Here is a 24,436-nt window from a genome sequence, read left to right on the forward strand (position 1 = left end):
GAGTAGTGATGGGCGAATTTGCGCCGTTTCGTTTTGCCAAAAAATTTGTGAATTTCGCGCTAAATTCGCGAAAAGGCAACAAAAATCGCTAAACGGCGCCGGCGTCTTTTTTTTATGCCGGTGCCCATTTTTTATGCCGGTGCCCGTTTTTGATGCCGGCGCCCGTTTTTGACGCCGGCGTCCGTTTTTTCCGACGCGGTGAAAAAAAAATTTTGCCGTAAATTTTCGCAGGCGTTTCGCAAATTTTTTTTTTGACGCCGGCGAATTTTTGCAGTAAATTTTTTGCAGGCGTTGCGCGAATTTGCCGCAAATTCACACCTGGTGAATAGATTCGCCCATCACTATAAATGAGAGCCAAGGGGCAGGCTCTTATACTTCTTAGTGCTCTTTCACTTCTTCCCAATTGTATTAAACGAGCCCTAACGACTACTCCATGACCAAATAATGCAGGACCTGCATTTCTATATCTATTCAAAGATCCACTTAACACAAGGAGGATGATTTTGCCTGCTACTGCAAACAGTTGGATCATTCCCTGATATTTAGACAAAGACAACAAAGTCCAAAGAGTTTGTTGCATAAAACGGAAGAACACTTCAACCGTTTAACAGCGAGCAGAGAAGAAGAATTCTTCAATACTGGGCTTCTACTGTTGGCTGCTGTTCTCTAGTACATGTCAAAAGAAGAGAAAGAACTCGGCAGGGTGCAAATAGAGTGGGATGAACTGAATCCATTAGGAAACTCAGTAAGATAGGTTGAAAGCATCAAACGAGACGAGCAAAGTCAGAGCTACTAGTAACACGTCAAAAACTCCCCTGGTACCCTTTGTTAGGGAAGCTCAGAAGCAAACACTGATGTAAGGTCACTAGTGCTGTATGTGTGCAAGTGCTAATATATCTTTTTCTCTTTAAATATAACATTTATATGGAGGCTGACCTAAAACTTATTTTCACTGAGAGAACAGAGCCAAGTTTAACATAACACGACAGCTTCTTATTGTGAATAGAACATTCCTTCTATTTGCATCCGTATTAATACATACATGAGCATGCTTCTGGTGGTTCCTTGAGACCTTGCGACATGTGACCTTGGGACTCAACCTATAAAGAGAGTCAGCTGAGACTGCTGAGAGGGAGTCATGCCAGACAGCTATATCTCAAAGCTAGATACCCAGCTATATATAAATACAAATACACATTTAATTAAAAATTGCACCTCAAATGTCACATTTGTGAAGAATGCAAAATAAATGAATAAGAAAAAAAACTCAATTTGTGTTGCATGTAATGCCAAATGCTTTTCTCTTAATTTGCCTTCTTACTTATCATTTTAGTTTACCCAATAAAACTTTATCCAACCAATAATATGTATGCTTTTAAAAGGATGACCAGTACATTCTACCTGTTGATTGGTTACTGCCTACTGTATCTGGGCAAACATACTCCCATTTGTAATATAAGCCACTAAATTTGCCCAGAGCAGTAACCTGTAGCAACCAATAAGATAATTGTTTTTAAACAGATGATCAATAAATTTCTACTTATTGATGATGTTACTATGGGTAACTGCCCCTGGGCAAACGTAGTGCCTTTTATTACATCACCCCATATATGGTTCAATATTTGATATTGTGTAGATTTAGAACAATGCTCCTAGGCAAGTGACTTTGATTTTCAGGCAGTTACAGATGGAACACTGTCAATAGCAAATTATTTCTTAGGATGTCCCAGATAGGCTTCTAAGCTGGATTCCTTGAACTTAATTTGTTTAAGATGGTTATACATAATATCAACTCATTTGAAACACTTCATTCTTAGTGAGTTCAACATACTGTATTTTGATCTTGGGATGCATCAGGATGTCATTTGGAATATTTATCTGTATAAGTATCTGGCAGGACTCAGTCACTAAAGTAGAGTATCCACAAAGTCAAAGTATAGTGCCACACTCACACAACTCGCTGTTTGAAGCCTCGGATGCACGCAGTACTCCTCTTTGCACAGGTTCTCTACACGTGGATTAAACAATTGCAGCAGCACTCCAATCTTTGATCAAACTTTTAATTTGTGCAACAAAGATTTTTTTTTCAAAACGCATCAGTTAATAGTGCTGCTTCTTCTGCACTGAAATCTGTTTCTCAGAAGAGCAAACAGATTTTTTTTATATTTACTTTTGAAATCTGACACGGGGCTGGACATATTGTCAGTTTCCCAGATGCCCCCAGTCATGTGACTTGTGCTCTGATATACTTCAGTCACTCTTTACTGCTGTACTGCAAGTTGGAGTAATATCACCCCCTCCCTTTCCCCCCAAGCAGCCTAACAACAGAACAATGGGAAGGTAACCAGATAACAGCTCCCTAACACAAGATAACAGCTCCCTGGTAAATCTAAGAACAACAATCAATAGTAAAATCCAGGTCCCACTGAGACGCATTCAGTTACATTGAGTAGGAGAAACAACAGCCTGTCAGAAAGCAGTTCCATCCTAAAGTGCTGGCTCTTTCTGAAAGCACATGACCAGCAAAATGACCTGAGATGCACCTACACACCAATATTAGAACAAAAAAATAGACTTGCTGGTTCAGGAATGAAATTTTATATTGTAGAATGAATTATTTGCAGTGTAAACAGTGTAATTTAGAAATAAAAACTACATCATAAAAATCATGACAGAATCCCTTTAATGTATCTACATTGACTAACCTGAAACAAAAACAGTGATTGACCAGTGCCTAAAACCAGATAGAACTCCAAAAGTAACTTGAAAAAAATAAAAAAGTAAAAAAAAGATAAAGAAGAAGCTATTTGGTAGTCTATATCCAATCACAGCATTAAATATGTTGTAAAGCAGCAGATGTAGGAAAACATTGGTGAATCAGCCATTCAGCCATAGTTCCAATAATATTCAGGACATCGAATCTCATCCTAACCAAGTTTCAAGATGAGCTTCCAGGTTCATATAGGGGAGCAAAACTAAATTAACAATAGGGGATTGGAGAGCTTTAGGGATGGGCGAATTTGACCCGTTTCGTTTCTCCAAAAATGAAATGTCGCCGATGGCCATTATAGTCTATTGACGCGCGCCTTTTTTTTGTTTTTTGACGCACGCCGACATACAAATCTGTGGGCTTCATTTCCACAGCGAAACAAGGTGAAAAGAATCGGCCATAACTAGAGAGCTTGCATGGAGAGTTCGTTTCGGTGAGATTTTCAGTAAAAAAAAAAAAATAGGTGCCAAAAAGAGGTAGAACACCGTATTTAATATTTAAATATTTAAAGTCCAAGAGGTAAAAAAATAAATTGAAAATGAAATGAACATAAGGCTTTACAAAAATATACAGTATGTATGTATGATAGCTATGTAATTACTAGGAATTACTTTAGTAACAGCTAGAGGGGAGAATGAATATTTGAATGAAATTTCATCAGCCTCTCAAGGTATTTTCGGCAGGTATCAGAAGCATGGGGCCATTCTGTTCCAGACTCAGGAGCTTTTTTGAGGACCTGAGGATCTCCACTTTAGAAGACTTTCAGCATCTTTCCATTCATATATGGGATCCTTGATGCCGCTTTGGAAATAGCCAGAACATTCTGACTGGTAAGTATTGATTCTAGGGACTCCAGGGGATTGACGTTGGCATCTGTCAGCTTTTTGTAATCAAGACCTAACAGAGAAAGAAAAGGCAAGATATACAACACACTTCTACTGCTCTACAACATTTAAAAAACAATACATTATCATGTTCGTTAGGTCTATTGGGGGATACAGTTTGTTTTTGTTTTAATGATCCTTACATTGCAGTTTCTGAAACCCAAAATGGTTTATGGATATTGCTGGTTGTGGACAAGTAGAGAGAAGCACAAAATAAGTATTATTCTATTTTATTCAGGAGACAAAATGTCCTTCTTATAACAAGCAGCCCTGGAAAAGCCAAGGTACTGTATTGTTTTCACCGACACCTGCTATTGCTCTGAGTCGAGGAAAAGACACTTCATTTTCACCTGTGCAAATAAACCTGCTTATTCAGGAGGAAAGCTGGTCCTTAATAACATTGTTAGTCTACTGAATATGCTGCAGCTCCATGGCAGGGAATAAATAAACTCCTGGATGTGACAAAATAACCTGCTCTACAGGTCACAAATGAACATAAGAGAAAATCTATACTTCTAGATTGGTGAGCATTGTTTTTTTAGAACAGACTTCATCTGATGCAAACAGTTCAGGCACTTTGAATAAAAAGAATGTGTATCTTTTTCTATGTGTTTGTGCAATTTTGCTCCTTAAGTTCTAAAATACACTGTTATGTTAATTGGTGAAACGTATCATAAAATATGACCCTACGCTGCTCTCCTCTCGAAATAGATTGTAAATTCCACAGGAGCAGGGGGTCATGTGAAAGCTCAAATATTCTCTGTAATTAATTTTTCACTATATAAATGCTAATAATAATGGACTGCTATTCAGGAGCTCTTTCACACAAATGACACAGCCTTTTCCCTTCCCCAACTGCCCTGGCAAGATACAAACCCCCTTTAAAGCTGGCCATAGACGCAAACATCTGATCGTACGATCGAGGATTCGTACAATTTTCGGACCGTGTGTGGAGAGTCTCGTCATATTCGTCCGGCAGAGATCGGTCGTTTGGTCGATCGGACAGGTTCAAAGATTTCTGTCGGCTGCCAATAATATCTCTGCATGTAATGCTGATCGTACGATTTTCAGAGGGAGACTGTCACCAGCTTTGGTGGGACATAACTTTCGTAAAATTGCTGTCAGGGGCAGAACGTCGGCTGATCTGTTCTTTTGCTACTTTATTTGATCGGAATGGTTAGTGGCAGGTCGGGAGATGGAGATGTCCGATCATACGTTGATTCATACAATCGGATCTTTGCATCTGTGGCCACTGTCCAGCTTTACTCCCAACAAAACATGTGTTACACTGGACACAGGTCCTTTCTGAAGGCTTCATACTGGGGTATAACTTTGGTGCTCCTCCAGGAAGCTCTCTATCCATGATCCTGACCACTAACACTTCTAATCTGACCATTAGAGTGCTTAACGTGATTAGATTAGAGTAATTAGAGTGATTAGACTCATGAAGCCTGATTTTCATTGCTAGAATGAGCTATAAAAGTTTCTAACCTCTCACTTATCTTAAATCTTAACTTTTCTGAAACATCATCTCCTACTGGGTTATCCTACCTTAGGCCTTTCAGCACCATTCACCCCTTCGAGAAAGTGGGGTTCAAAGAGACAGAATCACATGACTTTTTAAAGACACTATTGGCCAATAAGGAACTAATAGTGAAGCTTTCACATTGAGTGGGGAAAAAGCTCCCTTCTTCCAAATCTGAGCACAACCAGCCTAATGCTGTATTACGCCTTCAGGGACTTTTTCAATTAAAGCAATCCATTTACCATCTTACAATATCGAAAATAACTTATTGTTCAGTCGACATTTGCAGCTTTAAGCCAACCCCATCTAAAACATACAGGCACTGGATGCAACATCCAGCCCATAAACAAGGAGCTCTGGTCTTGAATATCTGCTAAATATAATATATTGGTCCTCATGGATAACAAAAATGCAACTTGTTTCTCCTCATCATGAGCTTGGAATGCTAAACACAGATTATGCCATTGCCACGGGCTACTGATCAAATCCTCGTTATTTTAAGGGATTTGGTTAAAGATACTTAAGGATTGGTGATCTCACCAAATGAGTGGATCTTGACCTGATTTGGTCACCAACATGCTGGGTCCTTGAGCCTAATCTTAATGGGGGTCTACAGAGATCCATCTGGAGAGAGAATCACATCAGCATGCTTATGCAATTCTTGCTCAACAAAATGTTCTAACCTGCCCAACTGATACCATTAGGGCAAGCTGTCACAAGGGCCCCATACACAGGCCAATAGGCTGTTGAATTCACAGGTTTTAATGGTCCACTTGTGTCCATTAATAATTTAATAGACATATGCTCCTGTACTGATACAGGTGAATTTTAATGGTATGCCATTTTTAAAATTTCCTTGCGTTCAACAATTTCTGCACTAGACTTGTTATGCTTATTATTGATTGCATGAGTGTGCTCATCATCTGAAAGTGGAAAATCAAGCCCTGCAAGTTGCACCTTTAAACCCATTTTAATGCCTGTGCCATTTGGAAAAATGTCGCTGCCAGATTAAATGTCAGACAGCCCTAGATACAAAAATAACAACATGAATTCTATTGAAGCCAGTGTGTGAGAAATGTTTCCCAATTGATAATAAATGTTTACAATGTGATAAACCCATACAAACCATCACTTATAAATAGAATTTGCATTTATCTTTTAATTTACTGTAGGGCAACATACTTTATATTCCGCATACATTACTCATAGGGATATTTTAAGCAACTTTCCAATATACATTAACACATGGTTTTAAAGTTATGTGCTAATGAAATATCCCTGTTGGCCCTGTCCTTTGAATCAATGTAGCAGAAGTCACAGTCAGTCTAGAAAGCTTCTTCAAATGACTGTTAATCAACTGGCTCTTGCTATGTTTATATAAATGATACAATAATACAGTGTCAAATGAGCATTAGTTTAGAGCCAGCTGATTAATGGGACCTTGGCACCATGGAAACTGATGCCTGGGGAGCTTGTTATAAAATACATTCAGAGCATCAGAAGTGTAAAATAACACAGCAACCACTGGAGGTCTTTGCCTTCAATGGTGGGATGAATGTATTTAGTCACGTGTTTGTAAAAGGATTCTGGGGTGGTTTTTAAGGTGACCAAGGTGCCAAGATGTTGGGTTCTTCTTTCTATTTCTGCTGTGGATAAGCTGTAGAAAAAAAAAATATATATATATATATCGTTACTGAAAAAATGTTAATCCTGAAAAAAAGCCTGGTAAAAACCTGGTAACAATACACAGTTGAGGGTCAATGGAAAAGGTTATATAAACTGTAAAGAGCCCTTGTAAGTAAGTGATGTTGAGTAGGCCCGGGAGTAATATTGTGCAACATCGGACTGGGGGGCTCAATGGGGCTGCTGCCTCGGGCCCCATTCACCAGCAGCAACCACCCTCCGGCACCCCAGCACCTACTTCTTTCTTATAGCGGGCGTGCAGTGGGGACCAGGGAGGACGGTCGGAAGCCACAGTAGGCTTTGTGCAGGGAGCAGGTCTGGGCTGGCGGGGTTTTTTCCCGGTGCCCTACCGGTCCAGCTCAGTGTGTCTTTGATTTGGATATTTCTGTAGTTTGGACCTCCATACTTTGTCTACTAAGGAGTCATTTAAACACAAATTAAACCCAATATGTTTTGCCTCCAATAATGTAAGAAACTTACCCTGGTGGTCTAGTGGGCAGCGGGGTCCACACCACGTCCTTGGCGTGGACGCCCGCTGCGCCGCTCCTATCCTGCCCTTGCCGGCGCCATCTTGGATTACTAGGGCGCGCTTGGCGTGATTGCGCCATTGCGTAACGGTGCAAAATTGCGCACATTTTGGCGCCAATTGGATCCCTATTTAAGGCCCATTCAGACCTGTAGCCAGTGCCCGTTATAGGATCATATCCTGTGGTTTCCTGAGCTTTTGCTACCTGTTTCTGAATTTGCTATCCTGACTGATTATCCGTGTTTGACCCAGCCTGTTCCTGACTACTCTGCATTCTGTATCCTGACCCTTGCCTGCCTACAACAACTCTTCCTGCTTAACCCCTTGCATGATCACCCGGTTTGACCCCTTGCCTGTTTGACGATTCTGATATCCGCCTGCCTCGACCCAGCCTGTCTGACTATCCTTCTGCCCAAAGACTCTTGCTATCCGGTTGTGCCCCTTTGCCAGCCAGAACTCCTCGCCTTGTACCCCTCGTTAAGTCAAGGTGGCACCCAATTAAGCTGAGGGCTCCTCCAGAAGCCCAAAGGTGGTCACACTACTGATGAAGGGTCCTTGGCATTTGTTCTGGTATTGGGTGCCGGCCGTGACAAATACAGATGCAGCCACTTTGGTTTGTCTGTTTGACACAGAATAACTAAACACAGATATCCCATTTATCTCATTTAACACAGAAAACTGCGTCACAACATCCCATCTAATTAAAGCATTCACCATTGTGAACAATGGAGCTTTGTTATGCTAATGAAAAGGTTACATGCATTAAATGAGTTAAGATGACTTAAGATAACACAGTTTCTTCAATTACCCCTGAGTCATGACGCATTTAACTCACAAATCCAAGTGGCTTCATCTGTAAGTATTGATTATATCTTAGTTGGGATCAAGTACAAGGGACTGTTTTATTATTACACAGAAAAGGAAATTTGGATTATTTGGATTATTTTATATAAAATAGAGTCTAAGGCAGATGACCTTCCCATGATTTGGAGCTTCCTGGATAACGGATCCAATGACTGTAAAAATACATAGATGTATTGTTTTTATTACTGTTTATTTATGAAGCACCAATATTTTTTGCAGAGCTTTACAGAGATACATCATTCTCTCCAATCCCTGCCCCAGAGGAGCTTATCATTTAAGGTCCCTACTACATACACACACAATAGGGCCAATTTTATCTGTACTATAAATCGCTCCTTATATTATATTAATATATCTCTGGTATAACTAAAATCCATCATGTCCCAGATTTCTTCCTGGTATTAAATAATTTGTAAAGCCCAAATGATGAGCTGTATTCATATTAACACTTGATAGGTCAGCAGCTCCCTGAATTTAACTGACCCAAAGTAGGACGCCAAGTTGCCTGGCCATTAATAAAACCTTTTGGAAAACAAATATCATGTCTTTATGTCCATTTAATAAAAACGTAAGTAACTGCTATCAAGTCAAAGCAACCCCACAATGTGTCAATGAAGAAAGCAAGCTCACAATCAACAAACAACTTCCCTGCAAATCAGTGCAGCACCCACTACATTTTCCTTCCAGAAAACCCACTGCAAGCTTAGAGGACAGAATTTATAATTTGGTAATAATTGCTGTTTTCTATAAAAACGGGGGAACTAAAGACATAATTGGGATCAAGATATGGCTCTGATATGATGGTGGTTGGTGCATATGGTATTCCACTGCTAATGTAATAGAGGACATTTGTTAAACCCAGACAGAAGGGCATGGGCACTAAAGGGTGCAAAAGTAAGATTAATTAAAGGGATACTGTCATGGGAAAACATGTTTTTTTTTCAAAACGAATCCTTTAACAGTGCTGCTCCAGCAGAATTCTGCACTGAAATCTATTTTCCAAAACAGCAAACAGATTTTGATATATTCAATTTTGAAATCTGACATGGGGCTAGACATATTGTAAATTTCCCAGCTGCCCCCAGTCATGTGACTTGTGTTCTGATAAACTTCATTCACTCTTTACTGCTGTACTGCAAGTTGGAGTGATATAACCCCCCCCCCAGCAGCCTAACAACAGAACAATGGGAAGGTAACAAGATAGCAGCTCCCTAACACAAGAAAATAGCTCCCTGGAAGATCTAAGAACAACACTTAATATTAAAAGCCAAGTCCCACTGAGACTGATTCAGTTACATTAAGTAGAAGAAGTAGAAGAAATAACAGCCTGCCAGAAAGTAATTCCATCCTAAAGAGCAGGCACTAGTTACATGACTGGGACAGCTGGGAAACTGACAAAATGTCTAGCCCCATGTCAGATTTCAAAATTGAATATAAAAAAATCTGTTTGCTCTTTTGAGAAATGGATTTCAGTGCAGAATTCTGCTGAAGCAGCACTATTAACTGATGTGTTTTGGAAAAAAAACATGTTTTTCCATGACAGTATCCCTTTAAGTCTATTTAAAAACATAGCAATACCCCAAAAAGAGGAAGTAGGTGAAATATATATCTATAGTAATTCAGAATTGAGAAAACAGTTGGATGACTAGCGAAATGTCTTCAAGAGAATAAAGAATACAGCAAGTCCAGTTGATATGACTTATTTCTATAGATATACCATGAGCTGTATGAATCCTTGAAGACATTCCCCACTGCAGTGTGCAGTTTTCAGCTGGGCATACATGGTCAGATATTTCCTGCCAACTCAGATTTGTAGGTGGAGCTCAGCAAGATATTATTTGAGCTGATTGCTCTGTTGGCTGAGGAATGCATGGGGCCAGGAGGAAGGTTCTTCACAGTGGAGAATCCCAACCCTAATGTTATTGGATTGTTGCCCTGGGTTATAAGTATAAGATCAGCCATATCGGGCATATCAGCTGTGTGGCAAAGTTGGCCCAAAATCTGCTCCATTGGCAACCTCACCCATCTTAGCATTAATGGCTGTTTAGTGGTTATTGAAAAGGGATCTTTTAGATGTTTCATCTACAGAATATACATTTATATCTAAAAAGAATATTAAAGATTATGCCAGAACTTAATAACAGATCATACTAATTATATTTTGCACATGGCTTAAAGCAAAATGACTTAATGAAGGAGAGTGGGATGTAAAGTCACTCATATTTAAGAAAATAAAGTCAGGAGCAGTCAAGATCAAATATCCTCTTGAAAGGGAAACAACAAAAGCCAACATCAAACAGACCTTCTGACATACTTGTTATGGTTATTAGACTGAGTGAGTGGGGAATCTAATAAGCTCAGGGCAGTTCAAATGTTAAGAAAACAAACACATTTTTATGGGTGGAAAATTCACAAGGGAAGCGTTAAAAGAAGAAAGAAATAAGTAGGATTCAGATTCAATTTACTGTCCTTGTATCAGGGATGTTCAACCTGTGACTCAACTGATGCTGTTAAACATCAACTCTTTGACTCCCATAGATTAAAGCAAATCCAAGATTGAAAGGTTTATTTTCTAAATGATATTTGCTGCTATACACTTCTATGCAGGAAAGGTACCCTGGGACCTACACTTCTTCTCTTACTGGGAAAATGACATGGGGAACCAATTGAGATGGGGAAACACCAAAGTCTAACACAAGACTAAGCTTTTGCAAAGTCTTCCTGAGCCATTTATTTATTTTGTTCTATCAGCACTGTGTTCATGCATGTGAAACGAGATTTGCCTCTCAGTGACTTTCATTTGTTTTGTTCTACCTTTATCTGATGATTCAGCAGTAACAGTGGCAGTTCAGAGGCACCTGATAAAAACTTTCCGACCTGCCCGATAAAGGTGGCCATACACGGGCTGATAAAGCTGCAGATTTTTACCCAACCGACCTTGGTGTATCGTAATCCAATTGTTCCACCATACGGCCGAACGTTCGGATTACCCCCGATATAGCTATGCCGTTACTGGCATATCGGGGAAAGATCCGCTCGTTTGGCGATGTCGCCAAAAGAGCGGATCTTTGAGTCTATGACCAGCTTAAGTCTTTTGCCAATGTCGTTTGCCATACATGCACCAAATATCATATAAAACAAAATGTTGTATATTATAATCTGTGCATCTATTGTCATATTAAGATGGTTCGCAAACTATTTTAACAGTATGATCCATTCAGTATACAGTACATTCAATCTTTGTTATACTGCTTCCTAAATATGGCCATCATGAACCCATGATGAACAGTGATGGGTGAATAAATTCGGCATTTCGCCGAAAGCAAATTAATTCGCGAACCTGCGGCAACAATTTGCCCGTGAAAAATTATTCAGATTCCCATTGACTTTAATGCATTTGGACTAAATAGTCATGCGTATAAAAACTGACACTCGCGTCAAAATTATTTTGGCGCCCATTGACTTCAATTTGATTCGCTAATTTTTCACAGATTCGTGAATTTCACTGTAAATTTGAGAATTTTCCAGCAAAACGAAACTGCACAGATTCCACCATCACTAATGATGAACCCATGCAAATGAAGCCAGGGAAGATTATTAAACATATTATATTACAAAGATGTTAGAAAACCCATTTGCCTTATTATTGGATTAGAGTGGATATATGGATAAACGGCAGTCCTATCTGCTCCAGTGCTTCAGAAATCTGCCTGTAACAAAATGTGGCCATGTGTTTGACAGTCTGCCTTTGGAGTATGCTGAAATGGTTATGTGTAGCCAGCTTTAAAGAGGAACTAAAGCTTAACTAAAGAAGTAGCTAGAAATGTTGTACAGTATGTTTTGTGCTTCTGTACCAGCCCAAGGCAACCACAGCCCTTTAGCAGTAAAGATCTGTGTCTCCAAAGATGCCCCAGTAGCTCCCCATCTTCTTTTCTGCTGATTCACTGCACATGCTCTGTGCTGCTGTCACTTACTGAGCTTAGGGACCCACTCACAATATCCAGTACACATAGAATAGAAATGTCACAATATAAGGCTGATTAGTAATTAATACAGATAATTACTACATGGCAGCACAGAAACCAGTGCAATTAGCATCAGAATTGAATAATCAGCAAACCTGTAGCATCAGCTTATATTACAGGGGAAGCTCATTTTCTGCTGGATAATTAGTGACGAGCCCTAAGCTTAGCTTCTCAACAGCCAATCAGAGCCCACTGAGCATGTGAGTGTCACAGACACTTTCCAAGATGGTGACCCCCTGTGACAAGTTTGAAGTCCTGGATCATTGCTGCTATTGACAAGCTGAAACATTAGGCTGGTGCAATAAGTTCTGTACAGGTATGGGATCCGTTATCCGGAAACCATTGTTTCCACTCACGTGTTAAGAGGTTGGGCAGTGGTGTTGAGGATCAGGCCTAGCACACATCAATGTTCTAATTAACACAGGGGTTCAGTTACTGTAGGTTAAGATCAGAGGGGTCATTTACTACCTGCAGGGGATAGTGCAAATTACACATGTTTTTTGCTTTTTGTATCCCTACAGTACTTCACTATATTCATGAGGGAAAAGCCAAGAATGTGTCCCACCTCTCCACTGGTGGTGCAGACCATGTGTTAAAGATAGGGATGCCTTGTGCCTGCCAGAACTTCTGGATTTTTAAGATCCAGGCCAATGGGTAAAGCCAGCAGGGCTGGAACTAGGTTAAGCAAAGAAGCAAGAGCCTAGAGTGCAAAGGTGAGGGTGGCACTGGGTGAGTACCTCTTCTGTCTGCCTACCCCTGTCCAGGCCCTTGTCCACCCCTCCCCCCAAACATAGTAACTGCATGCTCTAGTTAGGGTTGCCACCTTTCCCCCGAACGAACTTCAGGGGGAGGCAGGGTCATGTTACAGTGGGGGAGTATCCATGTCGCAGTGATGCAGCAAGGCGGGCCATGATGTTGTTGGGGCAGGACTGCAATGTCTTTGGTGGGGCTATGACGTGATGATTGGCGATTGCCGGCATCAATCACAGGAAATCCTGCCCAGTTTTCCTAATTGGAAAACCGGTTTCAAAAAAAGGGGCTGTCCGGGTCAAAACCGGACAGGTGGCAACTCTAGCTCTAGAGCCCCCACATGACATCACTGACTGCCAGACCCCTAGGGGCCGATTCACTAACTTCGAGTGAAGGATTTGAAGTAAAAAAAACTTCGAATTTCGAGTAGTTTTTTGTGCTCCTCGACTACCGAATTGGCGTAAATTCGCCTGAGTAGAATGATTCGAATAGATCGAGTGCAAAAACGCTGCGACTATTCGCCATTCGATAGTCGAAGTATTGTCCCTTTTAAAAATAATTTGACTGCCTACTTCGCCACCTAAAACCTACCGAATTGCTTTAAAAGCCTATGGGATAGTCCCATAGGCTTGTTTTCCAAGTTTTTGAACGAATAAAAAGGCATTAGTCCGAATGAAAATCCTTCGAGCGAATATTCGATCGAGCGCCTATTTGCCTGGCAAATATTCGCCAATTCGACTATTCGCCAGCGCGTAAATTCGCCCGAATTGCCTATTCGATTCTATTTGATTCTATTCCCCAGTCGAATTTCGAGGGATTTTCGACCGTTTTTCGACCGTTGATGAATTTGCCCCCCTTGTGTTTTTTAAATGAGCACTAAAGGGAGAACTTAATTCTCTTGCACGTGTATCTTGTGTCAATAAATGACTACTAACGGATCTATTCTAACCAATGAAGTTCATCTGGTCAAACCCAGCAATGTTGGTAATGATATGTGTAGCTTAAATAGCAAACTTAGTAATTAGAAGGGAAGCCATTTTACTTTTGCCCACATATGCCTAATAAAGGAGTGTCATTCCAATGAGATCAGGCCCGGTGCCCACAGATCAAGTAACACTGACACTAGTAAAAATTGTACAAACTAGCGCTGGATATGGAGTCAGGAGCAGGACAAGAACCATAAACAGAATTACGGCTAAATGGTACAGTTTGGTAAAATGACCTGACCATGGGCGACTGACATTGCCATTTCCTACACACCACAACACTGATTCCAACCCATTTCCAGCATATTTCAAACCATTTTGTTTTTTTACTTTCTCACAGTGCTACAATTTTATTACAGAGACACCTGCAGAGACAAAAGAGGTATTTTTTTTTACTTTAAGGTTTTAAATAAAACCACATTTTTTTTGTGCGGTGTTATGAAGCGAAGAAACCATCAGAGTGAATCTTCCCATTTACAAAGACGTTTCATGTGCCATTAGAGGCGGAACACAAATGATGCCTGGAGCTGACTCAGTGGCAAAAATAATACTGTGCACATAAAAAGGTGAGCGGACCTCCATAAAATGACTTTGAAATAAAATGCTCTGCCATCTTCTCGTCTGTAATAGTTCTGAGGGGAAATGTGATTATGTACTCATGCTGCTACAAAGATGACAGAGATATTAAAAAAAAGGATAAGCCCCCCGCTGCCTAGAGTGCTGCCTTATCCTCAAGTGTCTGAGGTGCTTCTCTGAACAAACTTCAGCAAAGTTCTAAAAAGCTCAAAAAACACATCAGCACTGTTGCTTTCAGATTTATTCATCGCCCTGCAAGACTGAGTGCTCCCATTAAATCTTATTGCAGAGACACGGCACTGAACTATCTGAGAAGTGTTCTTGTCATTCAGGCGAAGGCTGGGGTATCTATTTGCATATAAGTGACAAGCACAAATGCGACAAGATAGAAGTCACTCTCCCTATCTCCAATAGTCACCCACCCCATTCTTGGACACAAAATGGAAAGCACTTCTCAAAATGTCTCTAGGACCAGAAGGGGAGATATTGATACTTCCAAAATGTAGTGACCCAGAAATGTTATCCAGATATCAGCACCATTTCTACATTTGCTTTTAGACTATTGAGTTTTTAAGGAACAATAGCCTTCAGCACAATACAATAAACAGGGCTTGTGCTGAGACATTATTGGAAAGCATACAAAATGGCAATGTAAGCCTTCCATTAACTGATTTGGACATAGGTACGCCAACTGAGGCCTTCAACATGCAAGAAGTGTGTTCAGTTTGTAACGTTAAATCAATATGGCAGACACACTGGAACAGGAAGCAGCACTGGGTGTTTTTGCAATTGTAGTCTACTCCATTAACAGCACATACATCCAATGGGTGTCTTCTTCATCTGGATGTCTCCAGCTAGAAAGTGGTCATGGTTTGAACCAAATTGGAGCTAATTAGGAGAGTTAGATGATTCAAGTGTTGAGTGGCAATTCCAATAGGGAGACCTAGTCAAAGTGGCATTATATGTGACTCCATAGGTCTACCTTGAACCATTTTTACCATGCAATATATGACCTTACTGACCAATTACAGTGGGACAAGTTGAATGGAAAAAAAAATATTAGCCAAAGCCTCTGCTGAATGTCTTCATCTGGTTTCTTCATTCTCCATTCAGATTTACTTTCTTGTGTCAACAGCCTAACTCATCGATCAGTACTATTTACCCATTGATAATGGCCAAGATGAACAGTACCAAAACATTCAGCCCTTGGGGCGATCAGTCAGATTACTTTGTATATTATGTGCACCTGGCTACCTATGTACCAACATGAACAACGTTTGTATAATGGAGTGCCCTAAAACAAAATAAAAATGTAGAGTTTAATTTTACAAGAAGATTAATTAAACAGTTGGCAAAGAAATCCAAGTCACAAGCCACACAAACTGTGGGAAGATCATCCATAATCACTGAATTTATTCCAGTATGATGGCATCAATGAGCAGTTTCAATATTTACAAACTGGTGGGATATCGGTATAACTTATTGTGCCACATTGGTTATTGTATGGGGTCATCAGCCAACCAGGAACAGGATGGGGTGCAGTTAAATCTATTAGTCATCCTGCAATTGGATCCAAAAAAAAGATTTGATCCAAATGCCTGCCAGCAAGTAAATATGTTTGGTAGCACCAAAACTGACCTACGTAAGTGTAATCTTTGTGAATAAAGGAGGCTGCAAAACACAGCACATTTTTAAACACAGACTGCTGAACATACTTATAGTTTGCTATAAAAGGTTTCATCATTTAGGGTTGATTCCAGTCAAGTGAGTTTTTCCCTGTAGAATACAAATATTCTGCACAAAAGATCTTCCATTGCCCTCCCCATATTAGCCTGCCAGTAAGAACTCCCATGCTGAGCTTTAAGGAGATTTAGTTCAAAACCAATTGAGAGAAGGCTAAAGCCAAAAAACAGATTAACAAAGCTGAAAAGGGAGCATCAGAAGAAACTAAAACGATGGCTGAAAAGTATCCTGATAAAAAGAACGACTGTAAAAAATGTGGACATGGCTTAAGTCAATGGAGGTTTTGCATAAAAGCATCCACTCTAGTTCCGGCCAATGTTCTCCATTCACAGAGAGGCTCTCTGTCTCTAAGGCAAAGGCATCCTTTTTACATGATGAGCCAATTTTTATCATGTTCAACTGGCACAGTCTGAAATCTGAAAACAATAAATAGGCTGAGAAAATGGAAATCATACCTGTTTTAATACTGGCCGAAAAAGATAACCAAGATTTTATAAAGGAAAGTCTCTAGACCTCTGAGCTGCATTTAACAGACTTCATAGAAAAACCTCACAATAAAAAAGTAGCCTGTTTTAACACTCAAAGTTTGTATCTGTGAGTGTAAACAGGCCCAGACTGGGAAGCTTCAAATTGCTATAGTAGAACGATAGACAGCAAAACCAGCTGATAAATTATCCAATGCTATGGGGGTTATTTATTAAAGTTTAAATGACAAAAACTCAAAAAATTCTAATCTATTAAACCCAGAGGCTGTTAAAAGTTTGAACAAAAAAAGTGATCCAACTAAGATCTGCCGAGTTCAAGTAGAAGTCAATGGGAGATGCCCCAAAGATATCCTGATGTGTGCTGGGTTTCGTGCAATAATCCAAAAATTGTGTGGCTTTCGGCCAAAAATAAAAAAATCTGTGTTTTCAAGCATCAAAAAAATTTTTTCACTGTTTTATCAAGTTTTTTCCCGCACAGGAAATTTTTGGAAAAATTTATTCATAAATAAGGGGAAAAAATCAGTGTGGATTTGGTCTGACTATTTTACTGAAATTATCAGAAATTTTCAGATTTTGATAAATAGTCTCCCCATGTTGCTGCCTTAGTAGGTCAAGACATCCTTCAGCAGCTTTATTTTAAGACGTATAAACCTCATTAGCTTTAATGGAGCATTTTTCTATAGTTTCAATTGCATTTTTATGGTGTATGTTTTTTTCGTAAGTAATAGTGAACAGTCACACCGCATAGCAATGCAACGATCAAAGCCGACTGCAATGGAAATTCTAATTAAAAGCATATAAAAACACTATAAAAATGATTCATGGCCGTCTCAAAGATCAGCAGCCTGCCATAATTGGCTCTTTCCTACATTGTTGTTCCCAGAGAGCTGGATGGTAAAACGCATTATTGGAACAAACAAGCCCCATCATTTTATTTGATAAAGGGTTTTTTTTTTAAAAAAAAATTGAAAATCTCAGCAAAGAGCAAAGTATACAACAATGTTGTGGCTAAACTGTGATTTATTATGATTATCAGTACCCGTAATGAGCAGATACTACTGGACTGTGTTGTATTCTGTTCAGTTCAGCAGAAGGAGTTTCTTACACAAAGTTACATAATAAATAATAATAAAAATGCTGAAATGGCTCATTTAGCATCTTGCATAAATATCATAAAGCAGGCTTTACACAGGCAAATCACTCAAGCGTTGTTGACAGTCTATTGGTTATTTTTGTGGATCGGAACCCTCACAGTCAGATATTTAGGGGATTATTTATCAAATCTCTAAATTTCTAATAATTTTTTGTAAAATTGTCTGACCAAATCCGCACTGTTTTTTTTCCCCCTTATTTATCAATAAATTTTTCCGACAATCTCCTGAGCGGGGAAAAAACTCTGTAAAATCGTGAAGAAAATGGAATCATGAATTTTTTGGATTTGACACTCGAAAACTCTATTTTTCTGATTTTGCCTGAAAACCACAAAATCTTTGGATTATTGCATGAAATCCAGCACAGGTCAGGATATCTTCGGGAATTCTCCCATTGGCTTCTACATTAACTTAGCAGGTCTGAGTTTGAGTACTTTTTAATTCAGACTTTTAACACCCTTGGGGTTAAATAAATTCTGAAAAATCAAATTTTTTTTCCCCACTACAAATTCAGATTGTATAGTAAAAAAACTATATTGAGTTTTTGGCATTCGGACTTTCATAAATAACCCCCTTAATCTAGCCATGTTTACATATCGATCGAGTATGGTAACTGACAACCAAATTGGGCTGTTGAGAAGGTCCTTTGTTCATAAATCATTTTGTAACTGGTTGTCCATACACCTGATTTACGTATATCTATAGAAATAGCCAGAGGGACAAGCCCTGGTTCCAAGGGCACTCAACACACAAAATTATTTATATCAAAAGATATATATCCCAAGGCTTGTTTTCAGTAAAAAATATTATTTATTAGTATTCAAAATTTAAAAAGTTTACGATACATACTGACCCCACATGGTCCACCCCACGCGTTTCGTACCCTCTGGCACCCATGCCGGAGGGTATGGCATGGGTGCAAAGGTCCTTGTCACCACAGGACCAATCAGGGTCGGACTGGGCCGGCGGGACACTGGGAAAAAACCCGGTGGGCCCGACCCTCATGGGCCCCCCTCTCCCGTCATACCGAGTTTACCAAAAAAACAACAACAATTTTCGATGCAGTACAGTGCCGTCTGCGCATGTGCGCCAAGAGTGTGGTGCCGAGAGTACAGACAAGAAGGCGCATCGCAGTAGGCAGGGGGGGGTCCGGTGGGGGGCCCTGGACAGCAGCACCCCCAGTCCGACCCTGGGACCAATCACTGTCCTAATGGCTAAATGACCATATAAGGCTACAGAGTAATGATGGGCAGGTCAGGAAAAGCTCAACCCACACCCAACTCTAACCCACAAAACCTTAACCGGCACCCAACCCTAAGCAGCAAAATGTTGCCATTGCAGCTCCTATGCCAAACCTGTACCCATGTCTTCTCGCTCTGTACACTACTTCTGTGTGTACATCTGTTTTCAAGACAGATAATCTTTGGGAGCACTGGAAGAATGTACTTCCCCAGTCTGACCAGCACCCAACTCTAACCCGCAATGGTTGGCCACATTTCAACCCGAACCTGCCTAACCGGTGGTCATCCTGCACATCACTACTACATAGGTGTATCTGGTTCTACCAACCCATTCGTATCATGTCAACACCCCACTGCTTATGTTTTTAATAACTCAAAATCCACAGTGCACCACTTAATCAAAAAACATGATGGTCTACAGGTTTGCTCAACATACAGCACATGTCTAGATAAAGGTATTAATTACATATTAATAATGACATATTAATGCTCCCACTCTTAAGCATAAATGTTATGTTGAATAGCATAAACAATGCTTTGAAGCTTTGTTCTCTAAAGTTCTAAAACCGATTTAACACATCTCCAGTGATTCTGCCTTCTTTTGACCAGCCACAGAACTGTATCCATAGAAACTTGATATAGTTGGTTAATCCCATTTTTTTATTCCAGGCCACACTACAAAGACATTAACATAAGAGGAGATGTTCTCCTAATCTCCCAAGTTAATTGGTATATAACTTCAAGTGCTCAGATTCAGCACTAGAAGCACCACTGCTTTTATTGTCCTCTGAAAGGCAGACTTCAGGCTCACAAGTCGTTAATGCAGTTCTAAGGAGTTGGTCAGAGCTGACATTTTAAGCAGCCCCTTACAGAGTTTGTTCATGATCAATCCCTGCCCGAGTAAAGCTTACTTAATGTAAGTTTCCTATAATATTCACATTCAATAAATAAGGTCACTTTCATTAAGAGCCAATTAACCTGATTGCATGTTTATGGAGTGTTGGAGAAAACGAGATTAGTTCACACGGACACATGGAGAATATATCTATATATCTCCTTGAAGACCCCAGATCACTAGAGCTGCATGGCACGGACTGTTGCAATGGTCCTTTAGTTGCCATCAGTTCCTATATACAGTATAGTCCAAATATTGTCCCAACGTGCTCCTGAAAATTACTAAAAGCGGTTTTATGTATAAAAACCTCCAAAAAAAAAAATGACGCCCATAGACTTATCTAGCGTCGTGCGTCAAAATACAAAGACGCGAGTCAAAAAAATTTCAGTTTTCGGGGTAACGTCTGAGGGACAGAGAATATCTCTAAGGCTTCGACCCCTGGTGTAGCTAAAAATGGGGGTTTGTCTAAATAGGAAGCCATATTTGGTGTCCTGTTTTACTATTGCCAATATTGTTTGATGATTTGTTCAACTTTTTTGCTTTGTCTGCCATATTTAGACACAAAGGGGATTTTCTGCAGGTGGTTCTGTTTGTTCTTAGATCCTTTTAAGAGTTCCTGACTGTTTATTTTACCTACTTGATTCTGAATTTCCTGAAGTTTGGTCTCATGGTAACCACGCTTGGTGAGTTTTTGTGTGAGCGAGTCTGCCGCTTTTTTATACTGGGTCAGTTGACGCAATACAACGTGCACGTATGTATTGGCTTTTGGGTATGGCACTAATGGTATGTGGATTATGGTAACTGGAAGAAAGTAATAACACATTGCGGTCTGTGGGTTTTGAGTACATTTCAGTTATAATTTTGTTATCACAGACCCTTAGTTTTCTTTCCAAAAAATTTAGGGATGTATTAGACCATTCACCAGTAAATTTTATAGTAGGGTGACAGGTGTCAGCTTCTGCCAACATGTACATTCTGTACCTTGCCAGATAATTAGTATGTCATCCACTTATTGCCAGTATTTCAAGATTTGTTTGTTATATGAGCCCTGAAAGAAGATTTTTTTGCTCTAGATGGTATGCATAGATATTTGCAAATGAGGGGGGCACTGATTCCCCATTGATGTGCCCTGGCGTTGCCAGTAATACCTGTCATCTAACCTGAAGTCATTTTTATGCAGTACTAAGGCAAACCAGTCCAGAAGGAAGTAAATGAGATGGTGCTCAATATTTGTTGTTATGACGGAGCACCAGTGGGACATTTATAGGACAAGCTACACTCTGCCTTTGCGTGTATAAACTACAGTGTTAAGGGTACAATTATGTATGTTGGGGTGTATCAGCTTGCTTTGTAGAAAGATTACTGATAAGTTCTGTATACAGATAAAGAAAGTAACAGGTCAGATAAGCCTGTCCATGTTATATGGGTGTCCAATAAATCCTGTTTATATCTACTAGTACTTAAACCAGCAACCATGCTAGTGTACCTTTCCCTAGCTACTGGCTACTTATGACTTGCCTTTCTCACTATGCTTCCCAAGTCCAAGCGTGTATATTGGTTTGATGCAACCAATGTTTCCTAGACAATGCCTATATTTTCTTTCTACATTTCCTGGCCTAAGCAATGATGTCCTAGCTCTCCTCATAAGGTCTTATCTTGACAATTATGCATGCAATAATTCAACCATTGTAATTAATTGCCATGACAAACCTGTAGATGTATTACTGCAACAAATGAAATGTAAGCAAACCAAGATGTTTAAACACAGTACCTACTCTTTAAGTCCAAGAATGGTTTCCCTTTTATATTGGCAAACCTCTGAACATCCACTCCTCTGCCAAGTCCTTGAAGAATTTAGGCTTGAGTGAAGTCAATTGAGTCAATGAAGTCAATTAATCGTTCATTATAATAATGTCACCTCTTTGAAGGGTTACAATGTGCCATTGTGATTGAATTAGTGGAAGAGTTTATATGCCGAGAATTTCCCTCACCAGTCAGTTGTACTGAAGAAGCTGCTCGGATGAGTAGTGAAACGTCTTCAATGATTACTCAGCAAGTCCAGTTGTTTTAGAATTACCTATACTAGAGATACCATGACCTGGATGAATGAAAATCTTCATAGTCATTATAATAATGCAATTGTTCAATCAAGGTAACCAGTTCCATTAGCCAATTAGTGTTAGCATATTCCGAAATATACGCTGTAATCATCTTGATGATCTCATCGGGATCAGCCTATAAAATAAGAGAAACAGAAATACCACATGCTTACTACAAATAAATCACACAAATGAATATAGAAGACCCCTTTATAACATATATTATATACAGGTATGGTATCCACTATCCGAAAACCAGTTATCCAGAAATATCTGAATTATGGCAAGGCCATCTCCCATAGACTCCATTTTAATCAAATAACTAAAATTTAAAAAATGATTTTCTTTTTCTCTGTAATAATAAAACAGTAACTGGTACTTGATCCCAACTAAGATATAATTAATCCTTATTGGAGACAAAACAATCCTATCGGGCTTTACTCAATGTTTAAGCAATTTTTTTGCTTGGAGATTCAAATTACAGAAAGATCTCTTATCCAGAAAACCCCAGGTCCTGAGCATTCTGGATAACAGGTCCCATACCTGTATATGTATTTTAACAGAATTCTACTTACATGGATATTAAAGAAAAAAGTAAAATGATTGTATTCTAGGTTATTATCAGAGTTACTTAATATATTATTATTAACATGTATTTATATAGCGCCAACATATTGCGTAGCACTGTATATAGTATATATACAGTAGGGGGCAAATGCTGTGCCAATTAATTGGAACAAAACCTATTAAAATTCTATTAGCGTAATACCTTTGCTGTACTGCATTCCCATAAAGGGACTCTTAAGCCTGTTGCATTCAGATTGACACAATACACAGGATAGTAAAGGAACCTTGTACTTAACTATACCCCCAAATAGTGATAGGCAAATTTATTTGCGCAATTCACGAAATGGCCGCGAAAATTCACTGGCGTCAAAAACGAGTTTTGTGAATTTCGCTGGAAATTTGCAAATTTTTCTGTAAAACTACACAAATTTGCCCAAATCTACCCCCAAACAATGTAGGTCTCTATAAAAAGATATTGCATAAAACAGCTCATATCTAAAACCCTGCTTCATGTAAATAAACCATTTTCATAATAATAAACTTTTCTAGTAGTATACGCCATTGGGTAATCATAAATAGAAAAAAATAAGGGCCGCCCCCTGGGATCGTATGATTCACGGTGCACACAAACAAACCAAACAAACCATACATGTTAGGTCACATGAATCACTTAACAGACAGAGTTCTGTCTTTTGCTTCCACTCTTCTTCCTGTTACAGTTAGAGCTGCAGTATTTCTGGTCAGGTGATCTCTGAGGCAGCACACAGACCATCACTAAATGGTGGTTCAAGGCAAGAGATGTAAAATGACAATATTTACTTAAATATATATTCCGGTTTGGTAAAATTCTTTAATATGCCACTTAATATGATATAAATGACACAAATTTAAATTTGCTGTGTAAATATTAATTTTGGGAGTAAAGTTTTCCTTATGGATTCTGTCATGGGAGATGACATGAGGCTGGACATGTCGGTTGTTTCCCAAGTGCCCTCAGCCATTCATTACTGCTCCACTGCAAGTTGGAGTGATCTCACACCCTGCCCTTCCCCCCCCCCAGCAACCCATCAGAAGATCAAATGGAAGGTAACAAGATATCAGCTCCCTGACACCTAGTGGTATATATGAGAGTAGCAATCAATAGTAAAAATCCAAGGGCCACCAAAACTTCAATGGTTAAATCCAGTAGGATAAACAATAGCTTATTTGAAAGCAGTTCCATTGTGAAGTGATGGCTCTTTCTGAAAGCACAGGATCAGGCACAATGACCTGAATTGGCCGGCTAAACACCAATATTACAGCTAAAAATATTTTGTTGATTCAGAAATAACATTTTATATGGTAGGGTAAATTATTTGCAAAATGGTGAATTTGAGGGAAAATGGTTATTTAATATATTTTTTCTATTTTGCCATTTAAACATAACCGTGTTACTGTAAATGACATAAAATAAAGTGCCTTAAAGTGGAAAACAATGTAAAGATGAGGGTTCAGAAATTAAAGTGTCTCAGTTGAGGAAGTTGTGTAAAAACAAAGACGAAGCCTATTAAAATTAAAAAGAAAGAGACACCAAATGAATGGAGAACCTACAAAATGCAAAAGAAGGACGTGTCTGTCCAGAGTTTAATAGTGGGGTAGAGGAGGCTGCCAGTAGGCAAGCATTAGA

At 39.4% G+C, this 24,436-nt stretch overlaps 1 long non-coding RNA gene across 2 annotated transcripts in view; it reads right to left on the bottom strand.

The window, feature by feature from the left end:
* Positions 1-24,436, bottom strand: part of LOC108718253 — a 115,718-nt gene that overhangs the window by 67,696 nt on the left and 23,586 nt on the right. For both annotated transcript variants that reach the window (XR_005961655.1, XR_005961656.1), the window contains exon 2: positions 21,880-22,339. This is a non-coding gene — a long non-coding RNA (uncharacterized LOC108718253). The remainder of the gene's footprint in view (positions 1-21,879; positions 22,340-24,436) is intronic.

The sequence above is a fragment of the Xenopus laevis genome, chromosome 5S, assembly GCF_017654675.1.
Source record: "Xenopus laevis strain J_2021 chromosome 5S, Xenopus_laevis_v10.1, whole genome shotgun sequence".
Lineage (NCBI taxonomy): Eukaryota > Metazoa > Chordata > Amphibia > Anura > Pipidae > Xenopus > Xenopus laevis.